This window comes from Taeniopygia guttata, chromosome 12, assembly GCF_048771995.1.
Source record: "Taeniopygia guttata chromosome 12, bTaeGut7.mat, whole genome shotgun sequence".
Lineage (NCBI taxonomy): Eukaryota > Metazoa > Chordata > Aves > Passeriformes > Estrildidae > Taeniopygia > Taeniopygia guttata.
In genome coordinates this window covers 4,088,200-4,101,069 of record NC_133037.1, presented here as the reverse complement: position 1 = coordinate 4,101,069, position 12,870 = coordinate 4,088,200, and the positions used below count along the sequence as shown (strand labels likewise).

General features: G+C 42.6%; 1 long non-coding RNA gene across 2 annotated transcripts; it reads left to right on the top strand.

The window, feature by feature from the left end:
* Positions 1–3: 3 nt before the first annotated feature.
* On the top strand, positions 4–10,082 carry LOC115496979 (uncharacterized). 2 transcript variants are annotated; one of them, XR_003962521.4, is made up of 3 exons: positions 4–3,605; positions 3,868–4,195; positions 5,189–10,082. It is a non-coding gene; the product is annotated as an uncharacterized lncRNA (long non-coding RNA). The 2 variants fall into 2 exon arrangements; XR_012057992.1 differs by having other exon boundaries at positions 4–4,195.
* Positions 10,083–12,870: the final 2,788 nt, after the last annotated feature.

The following is a 12,870-nucleotide window of genomic DNA, read 5'->3' as shown; positions in this document are numbered from 1 at the left end:
GATCCAAGCCCCACCTGACCTGGCTTTGAATACTTCCAGGATGGAGCAGCCACAGCTTCTCTGGGTAATCTGTGCTGGGTTCTCACCACCCTCATAGGTCAGAATTTCTTCCTAATTATTTCCACTTCTTTTTGAGAAGTGAGCTGTGTCAGCACAGTGTGAGGCTGGGCAACCACCTTTCTTATTTTCATCTGGCATGAACATTTCTGCTCATGTGTGCCTTGAAATACCCACATTTCCCATGTGATCCCAAAAATTCGCATCACTCTCGAGCAGCATCCCTGGCCATGGTCCCACCCTGCCTTGCTTCTGGGATCTGTCTCTCTGCTTCTTTGATGGCTGAGAGGGACAGAGGGCAATCACAATGAGCTTGAGATGGCACTGTTGGTGTACCCAAAATACAGAGCCTTTCTCCATGTGCTGTGACTTTAGGGAGTGGTGAGAGGGACAGGCACATTTTCCCTGGGCAGAAACTCCCTGTTTCAGAGGCAGGAAGCATTGCAGCCCTGTGAAACTCATACTTTAGCTAATCCAGAGCCCCGCAGGGAACTGGGGCTCACTAACTCTGCACTGTGGCACCCTGACACAACTGTGTGGATTCTGGAACCCAAACGAGCATTTCTGCCTGGTCATCTGCTGATACATCATAACCTGATACATCTGATAACCTGATAAATCTGCCTGGCCAAGGCTTGCTTGGGGGTCCCCACCAGGACAGGGAGAGGCAGGGATTGCACACACCCCTGGATGCTGCAGCAGCTGTTTTTCCATTGCACCCATGACCATGTCTCACCTGGGGTTATTTGGAGCGTGTGCCACTTGCAATGCCTTTTTCCTGAACATAAGCTGGAAATTACTGATTCTTACCTAACAGAGCTAGTATAAAAGCACTAATGTCCTAATGAAGAGTCTCACTTAGCTAAATGCTTCATACAGCTGAGTAAAACAAAGAATTTTACTAGAGCTTAACCCAGTCGTTAATAAGCTTTTTAACCCTGACCTTTCAAATCAATGATCTACCACTGGTTTTACCTTTCAAGAAGGAATTCCATTTTCAAGTGATAAAACATATTTTGCACTCCTTACAATCTAATGATTATTCTCAGCGTTACTGGATATATGAGGCCATCAAACCATTAGAAGGTATAAAATGTATTAACGTACAGCATTCATGGCTACATTTGCTTTAGAGTCAATAAAAGGGAAACAATTTATAAAGGGCATTTATGCTCATTACGGAATATCGATAGATTGTTTCTCCCATCATTCCTGAAGTATGAAGGACTCCCCTCCATGATGGATAGGAGAGGATTTGCATAAGCTCTTTGCTTAAACTCCTCCAGCCCTGAGCTGTGTGCAGGGGTCTGTGGCCAAGCTTTGGGCTGGAATGTGTGGGAGTACCTACAAATTCTTCCTTTCCAGGGGACTGAGCATCTCAGTTTGGGAGGTTTTCACAGCAGCCCTGTGAAGGTTCTGCAGACAACTACAGCACTTTCTACATCTTCACAAGCAGGAGTAGGAGGAGAGGCACTTTTTGACACATGCAAGGGGGAAAAAAAGGAGAAGAATTACGTGGAGGGTATAAGATGCTGTAGGAGCACTGTAGCTATAGTTGGAGGCAGAAATTTCATAGTCTATCCTAGTGAATAACAACTGCAGAAATATAATAACTATGAGGAGTCGAGTGATTAAGGCACTGGCCTGAGTCTCAGCAGACCTGGATTTGGTTCCTGGCTGTTTTCAGATTTCTGTCTGACTTTTGGCAAGCCTCTTCAACTCTCTGCGCCTTGGTTTCCCATCTGTTAAAGAGGAATAATAATATTTCCTTTCTTTCCTGTCTATTCCAGCAACAATCTCTTCTGGGCAGGCAGTCTCTTTCATGGTGTGTACGGGACTTTGCCCTTGGATTTTGATACCGGCCCCAAAGCAGGAAGTAGGAATGGGGAGCACCATGCCATGGAAGCCCACTCCTTAATGATTTCCCATTCATAAGGGCGTAAAAGTCGTGCTACAACTTGTTAAATAGAGTTCTTAATATCAGTTCTTCCAGGAAAAAAGAAAAAATACCAATCAGTCAGTTAGAGAAGGCAAGTAATTCACATCTCTGTTAAGATTTCTAAGTCTGAATGTATCTTCTGAAGTAGAAATATTCCAGTTTGGAAGAACAGAGAAAACATTAGCCATGGCACAAAAGCAGAGTGTTGGCCTTCTCTGTTTCTGATCTTGCTCCTGTAAATGTCTGGCTGCTCTATATAGACTGACCTTTCCAGCATTTCTCACTGACAAGGCATCTTCTTGAGGCACACAGTGGTTTCCTGACATGCCCGTGCTCCTGCCCATCTGGTAGGGTGAAGTTGTGCCCACTCAGAGGCACACACACCCTACAAGAGAGACTGGGTGATATCAGTTGCTGAGCACTGGTTGAAGAGAGCAACCAGCAAATATGTAAAAGTAAATCTCATCTGCAGAGGCTTTCTGGTAATAAGCAGACCCAATTAGAAATGCAAATGTCACTGAAAAGGAGCGTGTGTGTTGACAGTAGACTTTGAGGAAAGCTTTGGGTTTAGTGCTAGTAAATTAATCTTTAATTATGAGCACACCTCACTTCTGAAAGAGGTGCCTTGCACTCACTGAACTGACAGCATGTGAAAGTTTCAGGCTGCTGCTTTCTTCTGTCAAATGGAACATCTCACCCCAAAAGAGCAGAGGAGAACCTTGTTGGCTGCCTGTGTACTTAGTGCTCTGTGAGCTGGGGCTGGCCAGTGTCATTGACTCCCCAGACAACCAGGAGTCACCAACCCATTAAAAATATTGGTCTTAAAACATTATGTCTCACATGCTCTTGATAAATATAAACATCTAGATGAAGAATTGTCAAAGTTTGGGAAAGAAAAACAGTCCTTGCTCCTGCAGTTCTCTCCTTCCCTGGCTGGTCTGCCTGCCCTCCATGCAGAGCACACTTCTCTGGCAGAGGGAGGACCACACCATGCTACAGCAAACCCTTCTCCAGGCCAGCCATGAGAATGTTCAACACCTCCACTCCTGGGCTGGCTGGATTATTAAAACAACATTTCCACTTCCAAGTAAGTAAATAAATCTCACTGGCAAGTTTGTTTTGTGTCAGCCAACATCTTATCTCTCTGAAAACTGGGCTGGTGTCCTGCAAAGCTGAAAACTGTATAGTTTAAAACCTGAGTGCAACAGCCAAGAGATACACCAGATCCATCTTCTGAGGTAGCAGATACATTGAAATAAGCAAATGCATTCTAGAAATCCTATTATTAAAGTTACAAAAATAATGTTGTTTCTTTAAGTTTGAAGTTATGAACCTTTGCTGTCATTTTTCCCAGCAAGCTTTTGTTTTTTCAGCCTAGAGCTAAAAAGCTTTGCCCCAACAGCTTTGTTGCCCAAAAGAGGCTGTTCTGCAAACCCACCTCAAAAGGCCCAGAACACCTGGTTTCAGGCACAACAGGAAGAGCAGAACATACCTTATCATAAATATGCATATGCGACGCAGGAGCCCGCCACCTTCTTGGAGTGATGCCATAATTGATGGAACAAAGTACAACAAAACTTCACATCACTGGTGGATCAGAAGAACAGAGGTAACTGAAAGGCTAGAAAATTACAGGTTTACTGACATTCTGCTCAACCTTACCCATTCTTTATTGAAAAGAGATAATAACTATCTATAGGAGAGCTGTCTTAAGACTCCATTCATTCCCTTTCGCTAGCCCAGCTGAGAGGTGGTATAATATAAAGCACACCAGCATCTGGCATGTCATTTAATTACACCTTCAGCTTGCTGGGAAAATGTTGGAAGTGTCAAGGTAAGCAAACTATAAAAATATATTTTGCTTGCTACAGGAGAGCTCCTGAAATGCAAGCAAAGGCCAACTCCAGACATCACTCTGGGTTTGTGAGAGGAAGATGATGCAGAGGAGTCTAATTCATGAACAATTATCACCCTTTGATAAGACACCATCTGGACCCAGGTGCCTGGCTCCAATTCCCCAACAGACACTTGGGAATTCCTCTCCAAATAAACCACTGGTGTAACAGGAAAGCAGAACTGTCAGCTCCAGTGAAGTTTTGCCTCCTTGCATCAGCACCGAGTGTATCTCACTCCTTCAACCAAGAAGGAAAAAACTGTGAAAGGCAGTAAAATGCCAGCAACCACTACTGAAAGAGCCAGGTAGGTCTTGGTTTAGCTCATCCACCTGATAAGTGTTTTGCTCAACAATGAGAAGCTGTTAGAGATCACCTCTACGGTAAGGATGAAGGTGGACTAATATACCTGTATAGTGGGCATTTTTTAACTGGTGACTTTTGCCCTGAGCTGATTCAAGGGGCTCTTTTAAAGAGCACAAAGTGATCACACCTGATCAGTCAGGTGGTGCTGCCCCTGCAGCAGACCAGTGCTATCCTCCAGAAGCCCACAGCCCTGTGACACAGCCAGCAGTGGAGGACTTCCAGGTTCTTGCCATGTCTGTGTTTCTACTCCACTACGTTTGTAAGAGAAAAAAAAAAAAATAAAAAAAATTCTAATTTCAGACAGCAGAGCTGAGATTGTGTTGTGGTTGGAGCATGACAGGCAGTTCCATGGAAGCATCCATCCCATGGTACCAAGAGCACTCGGCTGCATTTGGCTGAAGCTCTGTGAGCAGCACTCCTGCAGCACCATCCTTCACTCCTTGCCACAGCTGCTCTCAAGTCACTGCATATTTAAAAGGTCAGTTCTCATTGTCACTCCTGTGAAATAAGATTGGCCTCTCCATCAACACTTCCTCGAGGCCTTGGTGCTGTGCACACAAGGGACAGGAGCATTGAGGAGGAGGGACTCAGCATCCTACCCCAGTCTGCACAGATAACCTCACTGCTTGTTAAACCAAAGATGACCTCTGAGCCTTTGACCCTGGGGCTGGCCTTGTTACAAGTAATTGAAGTGAATGAAATAAATCACTTTTTTTTTTCCTTTGTTTATTGGGCGGGGTGGGAGGAAAGGAGAAGAAAGTTCAGCACAGAAATTAGTCACCTTGTTTTGTTCTTACTAATGGAAATTTCTCAGAAACCAAAATAAAGGGTATCATATAAGAACCTGAAGAGCACAAAATTAGCTCAAACCCACATCCTAACTTTTAGACCCAGAGCATGAATGCAGGTGTCTGCAGCTGATATTTTTTTTCAGCTCATCTGAGGCATGAGTCACTTCCATCGAAAGAGGAGGATGCCTTGATCTGTGTGCGAGCGAGCTTTGGAGCAGCAGCTGTTGGAGCAAACACAAACATCCATGCCAAGGATTGTAAGGATGGAGTTTATCTAATATGTAAAAAAACACCTGCTGCAAATGAAAAATTACACCCACAACCACCTGAATAAGATAAGCAAATGATGGGGGAAATGAAGAGACAGATTTATTATTAATGTAAGTTGGAACTTTTGAACCAAACACCTCTTTTGCAATGGAACAGTAGGATGCACAAGGAAATAGCACTCTTTGCCCCAGACCTGCTCAGCAGCATTTATTTTGCCTAAGTGATTTTCTTTTCTTTGCTAAGTCTGGTAGAGATGAAAACACTAACCCAAAGAAGATAATTAAAAGCTAAATGAAACCACATACAGCTGTGCTACTACATGGCTAATGAACATGCAAATATATACATATGACAAGGACATAATGCGGGCTGGCTGCCTTGAGTGCTTAGTGCAGATTTCCAAGAGCTGGAAATGCTATTGATTATAACTGAGCTAAACTTCCTGACTCCAGACTTCAAAGATCAGTCTCAATATAATCATCAGGCAGCATACGGGAGTGTGGCTGCAAGGAGCTGATGAATAATGGCTCGAGGGCCTGAATGTTTGCACATAGGGTGGGAGGTGTCCTGGAGATGTCCTGTGGGCTGTGGAGTGCAGGCTCCTTGGCAGCCAGCACCAGCACCACAGAATCCTCCTCAGCATCTTGGCAATACTCGGTCCTGCTGACAATTAGGGTTTTGGAGTTACAGGTTTTAGCTGGGATATTTATTTTTCCTTTCCCACTTCACTTGGCAAGAGGTTGATATTGGTGGAGACATTTTTGGAGGACCAGGGATGGAGGAACTGATATGAGGCAAAGCTTCTGGGGTCCTATAAACAGGAGCACGAGCAGCATGGAAAGGCTGTCCTCTGAGGGTCTGCTGCCACATCCACATGAAAGAAGACAAATCTGATTTTCCTTATTAGTTAAAAAAAACACCCAGCTGAGAGTAACTCCCCAACCCATTCAGAGATGAGACAAGGAAGTCAGCCCTGCACCAAGTTCTCCCACAGAAAGAACCTGGTCCCACTGCCACCTTGTGCTCCTTTCTCTGGCCACAGCACCACTGGGTGATTCCAGTGAATCACTTTGTGATTCCACTGGGGATATCACAGAGACAGAGCAAAACTCACTCCTTCTCCATGATGACCACAGAAAGGCCACACAGACTTGGGCATGGCCACAGGCAGGAGAACAGCATGGAGGGATGGAGGACAACCTTAGACGTGGGTGGAGATGACTGATCCACCAGGATGGCTGAGAGAAGGGGCACCTACCAAAAAAAGAAACCAAAGAAACCAAATTTGTGCAGAACACAATGGTTAGTGCATAAAAATTAATCAAGTACTACAATGACTTGCTTTATTCATAATACTTAATGGTCATGTAATAGGAGTTTTTATTCAGCAGTTAAAGTTCATAAGTGCAGGTTTTACATGTAGAAAGGTATTATGCTGATAGTTTAATTACACACCTTTCTGCACACCAAAGGAAATGGGTTATGCGGGTTTTATAATTAAAGACGGACTTCTGAGGGGAAATGAACTTGGCAGTTAGCAACATAATATTTGATTTTTATCAGATGTTTTTGTTTTGAATTCACCAGCACTTGGTGGTGGTGTAAACAGGTGAGAGTGCTCCAGACTGCATGAGGTGTTGGGAGAGGCTTTGAAAATGCAGCAGAAAGTAGCCATATTTAAAAATAGCCAGTGTGAGCATGAGGTATAAACATCATGTGTTTGGAAAGTTCTCCAGACTCTGCCCATGCAATTATGCACAGTGCAAGTCTGTCCAGTACGTCTAGGAAACAGGGGAAAAAAACCCAGCCCAACAAGTAAGTGAAAAATAAACCCCAGTGCTTGCCAAAATAATAAAAAACTTCACTTTTTATTTCTCTGATTTTTGTTTTAAATTCATTTCATGGCCAGTGAATACAATTTTCCCCTCCTGCCTGCCTACAGAGGCAGCAAAGCCAAAAATGTGATGGATGTTTGTGTGTGCACGTTTGCTGTTGGAATACACAGGACCACTCTCAAAATTAAAGGCAGAGTGGTGTGAGCCACTGCCAGGTCACGGCCAGCTCCTGCCATTCCCTAATAACCATATGGGTGCCTGTACCCAACAAGGTGGGGCTGGGGAGGTCTGCAGTGCCTGGGATTCCCCCTTTTCAAGTTTTAGTAGGCTTTTATTTAGCATAACCTCATTCTTATATACATATCAAAGCACATTAAAAGAATATGTGGGAATATATTTATATATATATATATATATATTTTTATATATGTATATATTTATAAACTGCTAGGAGACATCAATTTATTTATAAACTACTAGGAGTAATCCATTTTTTTAACACAGCAAATACACCTACAAGAATTTTTCTAAAGTCTAAAATATTTCAAACATCACCAACTGCTCCTCCCCTCGTGTGATATAAACTGACAGGCTCAGGCTTTTATTGTGCCCAGCCCAAATGAACATTAACTAGCGGGTTGAACAAAAAAAAAGCCCCAAAAAAACAAAACCAACAAAAAAACCCCAAAGCCAAAAGAAGAAAACAAAAGACTTTCCAAAAACAATAAGCAAGGGCAAGGCCTGAAGTATTTTGAGCACGCCCTTTCCTTTCTGGCAGGACTGGGAGTGACTGCCCTGGATATTATGGTTTGTTGGTGAAGGTGGGGTCCAGGTGATGGCAGACAGTGCTGCATGTGACAGGGGTCCCTTGGCTGGCAACAGCTCCTGGGGCACTCTGGACCTACCCAGAACATCTGAAATCAGGCATTTCGCAGCCAAGTACAGAGGAATGATTTAAAAATCCTTTTAACGGGTGTGGACACTCAACAATTATAACGGGAATAGCTGTGTAAAGAGTGCATCCAAATATAACTGGACATTTTTTTGAATTTCATTGGCTCACTGCATAAATTAATGACAATGAGAAAGAACTGTAACTGTTTTTCTCTAATTAAATCCATACATTTTGGCTCTACTCATCATCGTTAACATACTGTTAAAAGTGCTGTTGCTGTATCTTTCAACCCTCAGCCTGCAATCAAGCCCAACTGCACTGTGGTGGATTTCAAACAGTCACTTGTTTAAAAATAGAAAGTGTTTTTTTTAAAAAAAAAAAAAAACAACTGGCTGCCAACTGAATGCAAACAGGTAAAAATTAACATACGCAATTGTCAAGTGTCAGATTCAGCTCCTGAGGCACCAAGGTTTACATTGCCTGGTGAGGGGCTCACAGCCCTTTAAGGCTGTATTGCCCACAGGCTGAAGTTGTGCAAATGAATATATATCCTTAATTTTTATTTAAGTTGCAGTGTGCTTTTTGTGTGGGTACCAATCATTTTTTCTTTATAGTCTCCAAATTTCAACGAAATATCCCATAATCCCAGAGGTAACAGATCAGCCTCCATGGGGTAAATTCAGAGTGTACCACAAGGTTACAGAGAGATGCTTTCCATGATACCCTTTCCTACCATTGGCATGATTTCTCCATCCTTGCAACTGCTCCATTTTTTTTTTAAGTCTAACAAGGGTAATTGTAACAGGATTAACAGATTTCCCCCCCCTACACTATCTCATATCAAAGACAGCATTAGGCCAGAGCTGTGATTAGATGTGTTTTTACTGTATATGGAAATGTATTAAAATTAATGTATGGCTCAGCCACATTTGCCATCCACTGTTCTGTTCTGTAAAACCACTTCTCCCATGAAGGGCAACCACGTGTGAAGGGAGAGCATCTAAATAAATATTTTGCAAACATTTGAGAGAGAGAGAGACAAATAGCCCCGTGCAATCACACCATCTTACCTCAAATACCCACTCAAAACCGAAATAATTCCTTGCTGAGCAAGCCAAGCCTGGCTCCCTAAACCGGGAGGAATTGTGATGCTGGTAAACTTGCAGAAATATTTTTACAATTTTATTAGAGGTTTTAATTCAGTGCTTTATCTACCTCTGTTAGTCTGCAAAATAGCTTTAAATATTCAAGTGGTAATTAATGAATCTTTTATGTTGCAAATCAAACATTTTCATCTGCGCTGTGGTACAGTGGCAGTGAGAAGGAGGGGTTTAAAGTGTAATTGTTTCTCCTGTTCCCCTCGCAGCGCTGAATGCCTTTTTACCCTTTATTATATCATTGGCTTTTGCTTCAGTTCATCAGCACTTCGCCACATCTTATCGGTCGATATTTGCTGTCTTTTATTTAATTTTTTTTTTTCAGTGCAAGATTTCTTACTGTGCCTTTGCCAGAGACATTCCTAAGGAGATGGAAACTCTCTGAATGTGGAATTTTCGCATGAGTGCAAAATAATAAAAAGCATGTGTGTATTAAAAAGGGATCAACTTAATGGGAAATGAGCATTGGGTTACATTAATATTCTATTACAGTAAAAATCATATTTAATAAATTTTCTCCAGATTTTTCAGGACCTTACTGTATTTTTCTAAGTCGGATGCCAATCCAAAGAAACAGTGTATATGATACATTTGATTTATGTTAAGTAAATAACCTGCACAGCCCATTTTTCAGTTAAAAAAAAAAAATATTAAGTGTAGAAACACACACCAGACTGAAATGTGTGCTTAGTTTCCATCTGCTAGAAGGAATAGTGTTGGTCTTGTGCAGCAGAAAGCCTTTATAAACAGTATTCTATTTTATTGATGCTATATGTGGATTTTTATGTTATGTGGCAAGCGAAGGAGAATGAAAACACTGTAATTTATCCAAAACCATAAAATTATACTAGTACTAAAGTAATTACTTCACATATTAAAATACAGTTTCCTTTGCTTTCTTTTGTCATCACATAAAACGAGGCGTTGAGCGCGGCAGGGCCGGGGCTGCTCTTGCCTCCACAAAGGATTGACACATCCCGGATCAGACACTATATCACCCGACCCTTGTTGTTCTGTGACCCTAATTAATATTATACTCGCTGACATTTATGTATCAGAGCAATAAGCTAAACAGGAAACAATTTATGTCACCTAAAGCTTTTTAACAAATCGATGCAACTATTTGTAATTGCTTGTTTCACAAGATTAAAAGTACTCAGCCTTGATCTTCGCCCACAGTTTTGTGGCCAACATGACCTGTGCTTCCGTTGTAAAATAGGAGAGTTAGTGATCAGCACCTATTTCCATCAAGTAATCCATATTGCTAATATTTCTGGAATTTTAATGTAGTTACAATTTATAGCCGATCAAATGTGGTTACCTAAATTGCTGTTGCTAGTAGACAGTTTAACTGTCTTTATTAATTACAGTATAATTTAATGTTTGAGTACAGGCACTTGTGTTGGTCATTTTTACAGCCAAAGCAGTTATGTGCCTTATGACGAACCATTTTAGCATTTTCAATGGAAATTTGCTAATATGATGAGTGATAAAAATGTCAAACTCTGGTAAATAATGGTTATTGCTTTGGCTGGAATTAATTCTTGAAAGGACGGTTACCTTCAAATTAACATTATAACTTGAAGAAAAAAAATGTTTTTCATGCTTCTGAGAGGCATAAAAAGTGGTCGCTGGGCTCCTCTAAATAAATACAGACAAAGTGGCACAAAATGGTATTTTTTCCCCCTTTTTCTATAAGTTGACAAAGAAAATTCCCGTGGAAGAAAGAAGGAGGGATTGGTAAATAGCCTGAGGTGATGCTGCCTACCATTTCCAGCTCGTGTGCTTTGAGGATCTCTAGCCAAGGTAATAAAACCAGGCAAAAATAAGGACTTTGCTATGCCCCAGCTCCAGGGTTTGGGGAAAAACGAGGTGTGGACACCATGGAGGCTGCAAACACACCTGAGGGCCATGTCCCACCACCTCACTCATCCCTGCTGGGGAGAATGGTGGCATGTGGCTATGTGAGGATGAACGTGCCAGAATTAACCACACTGCTACCAGCGTGAAAGATAGCCCTGATTAACACACCATTAAATGAACATTTAACATCATCACTGAAGACTGAGCCTGATTAATAGGTCAAGAAGAATTAATTACACCTTGTTGTCAGGAAGGGAAGGGTGTGTGTATGTGTGGCTGCCTGCAAGTGAGCGGCACCAGGAATTGCCAGTCCCTTGAATTAGACCAATAATGTGAAGTTTGTCAGACTCTGTGACCACGGCCCAAGTTAGATGTCACTGATGGGATCTGCAGGAGGCAGGTGGGTGTGCAAGGAGCACACCAGCTGCCATGTCCTCCTGGGCCTCCAGCTCCTGAGCTTTTTCCCTCTGGGACAGGAGAAACCCAGAAAAACTACTCACAGGCTCCAGTTTTCTTTGGAAATTCCTCAGAGATGCATTGCCTCACCACTGCCAATAAAAGTGCTTTTCAGCTGTGGTAGAAAACAGCGTTTGTGCCTGGAAAAGGTATTTCCCAGCTGGCTGTTGCTGGTGGAGTAGGAAGGCATTGTGTGATGTTCCGTGGTGGAGCAGCCAGGGAGGAGAAATATGATTAATCAAAAATGATACAGAAGGTGGCCAAGAGCCAGATTCCCATCCGCTGCTCCAGGCAGCACTGACTGGGACAGGAGGGGAAATGATGGTCCTGCTGCTCAGCTCAGTGCCAGCTCCTCGGCACAAGCTCCATGTGGCACCCACCAGCAGCTCCCCTTAAGCCCAAGCCCACGATCAGTCAGCAGATGACAAATGTGACATTTGGAACCCCAAATGAACTTTTTGAGGTGAGATGCCCAGGGAGGTGGAGCAGCCAATTCATCTGTGATGACCTTGTAGCCCCTGACCTGCCTGCTGGTGGCCTGTGTGTGGACACAAGTGACCAGTGTGGGGACACATTCTCCTGCATGAGGGGCTGGGGGCCCTGCTGGGCTCATCCAGGGACACGTTTCCTACCTGCAGCTGACTGCCCCCATTTCACAGATGCACACCACACCAAACAGCGGCTCCTGGCTCAATCCCCTCTGCCCGTGACTTTGGAAAATTTAATCCCACAAATCCTCTCCAGTTTACTAAAATCTCACTGGTGATGGAAGTGCACCACACAAGCAAGGCCGAATTTGTATTCTCTGTATTTTGATTATTAAAATCTTATCAGTCTGTACCATTTGGAGACACACTATAATGAGTGTGCAAAGTTCCCCTCCCCCTCCCCCAAAAAATAGTTATCTGGTATAATTTTATGATAGAATATTTTTATAAAATCATTTGTACTAATTTAAGCATTTATCATTATATGCAAAAAGATTTCTTGATGAGAATATTATAGACGGTGCATGTTTTTGACATTAGCATTTTATTTGGATGACTAATCTTGCAGATGTGAAATTTTAATGAATTATTCATGAAAAATCTCTCCTCTGAAATTTCAGTTTGCTGCTAATGCTAGTTATTAAACATTTTATTTTTCTTTACAAAACTTGATGAGGAAAATAAATGTGTGCTTACTCGAAAGAAGGTGGGTTTTTCTTTCAGTTTGTCTCAGGTGACAGTGCCACTTGGCACTTTGCTCCTCAGTTTTGCGGACCAAGGGGTTGATCCTGCAAACCCCTTTTGGCAGGGGTGCAGTGCACATTCCCAGCCCTTCCTACCAAAGCCAGCAGCACCATTCCC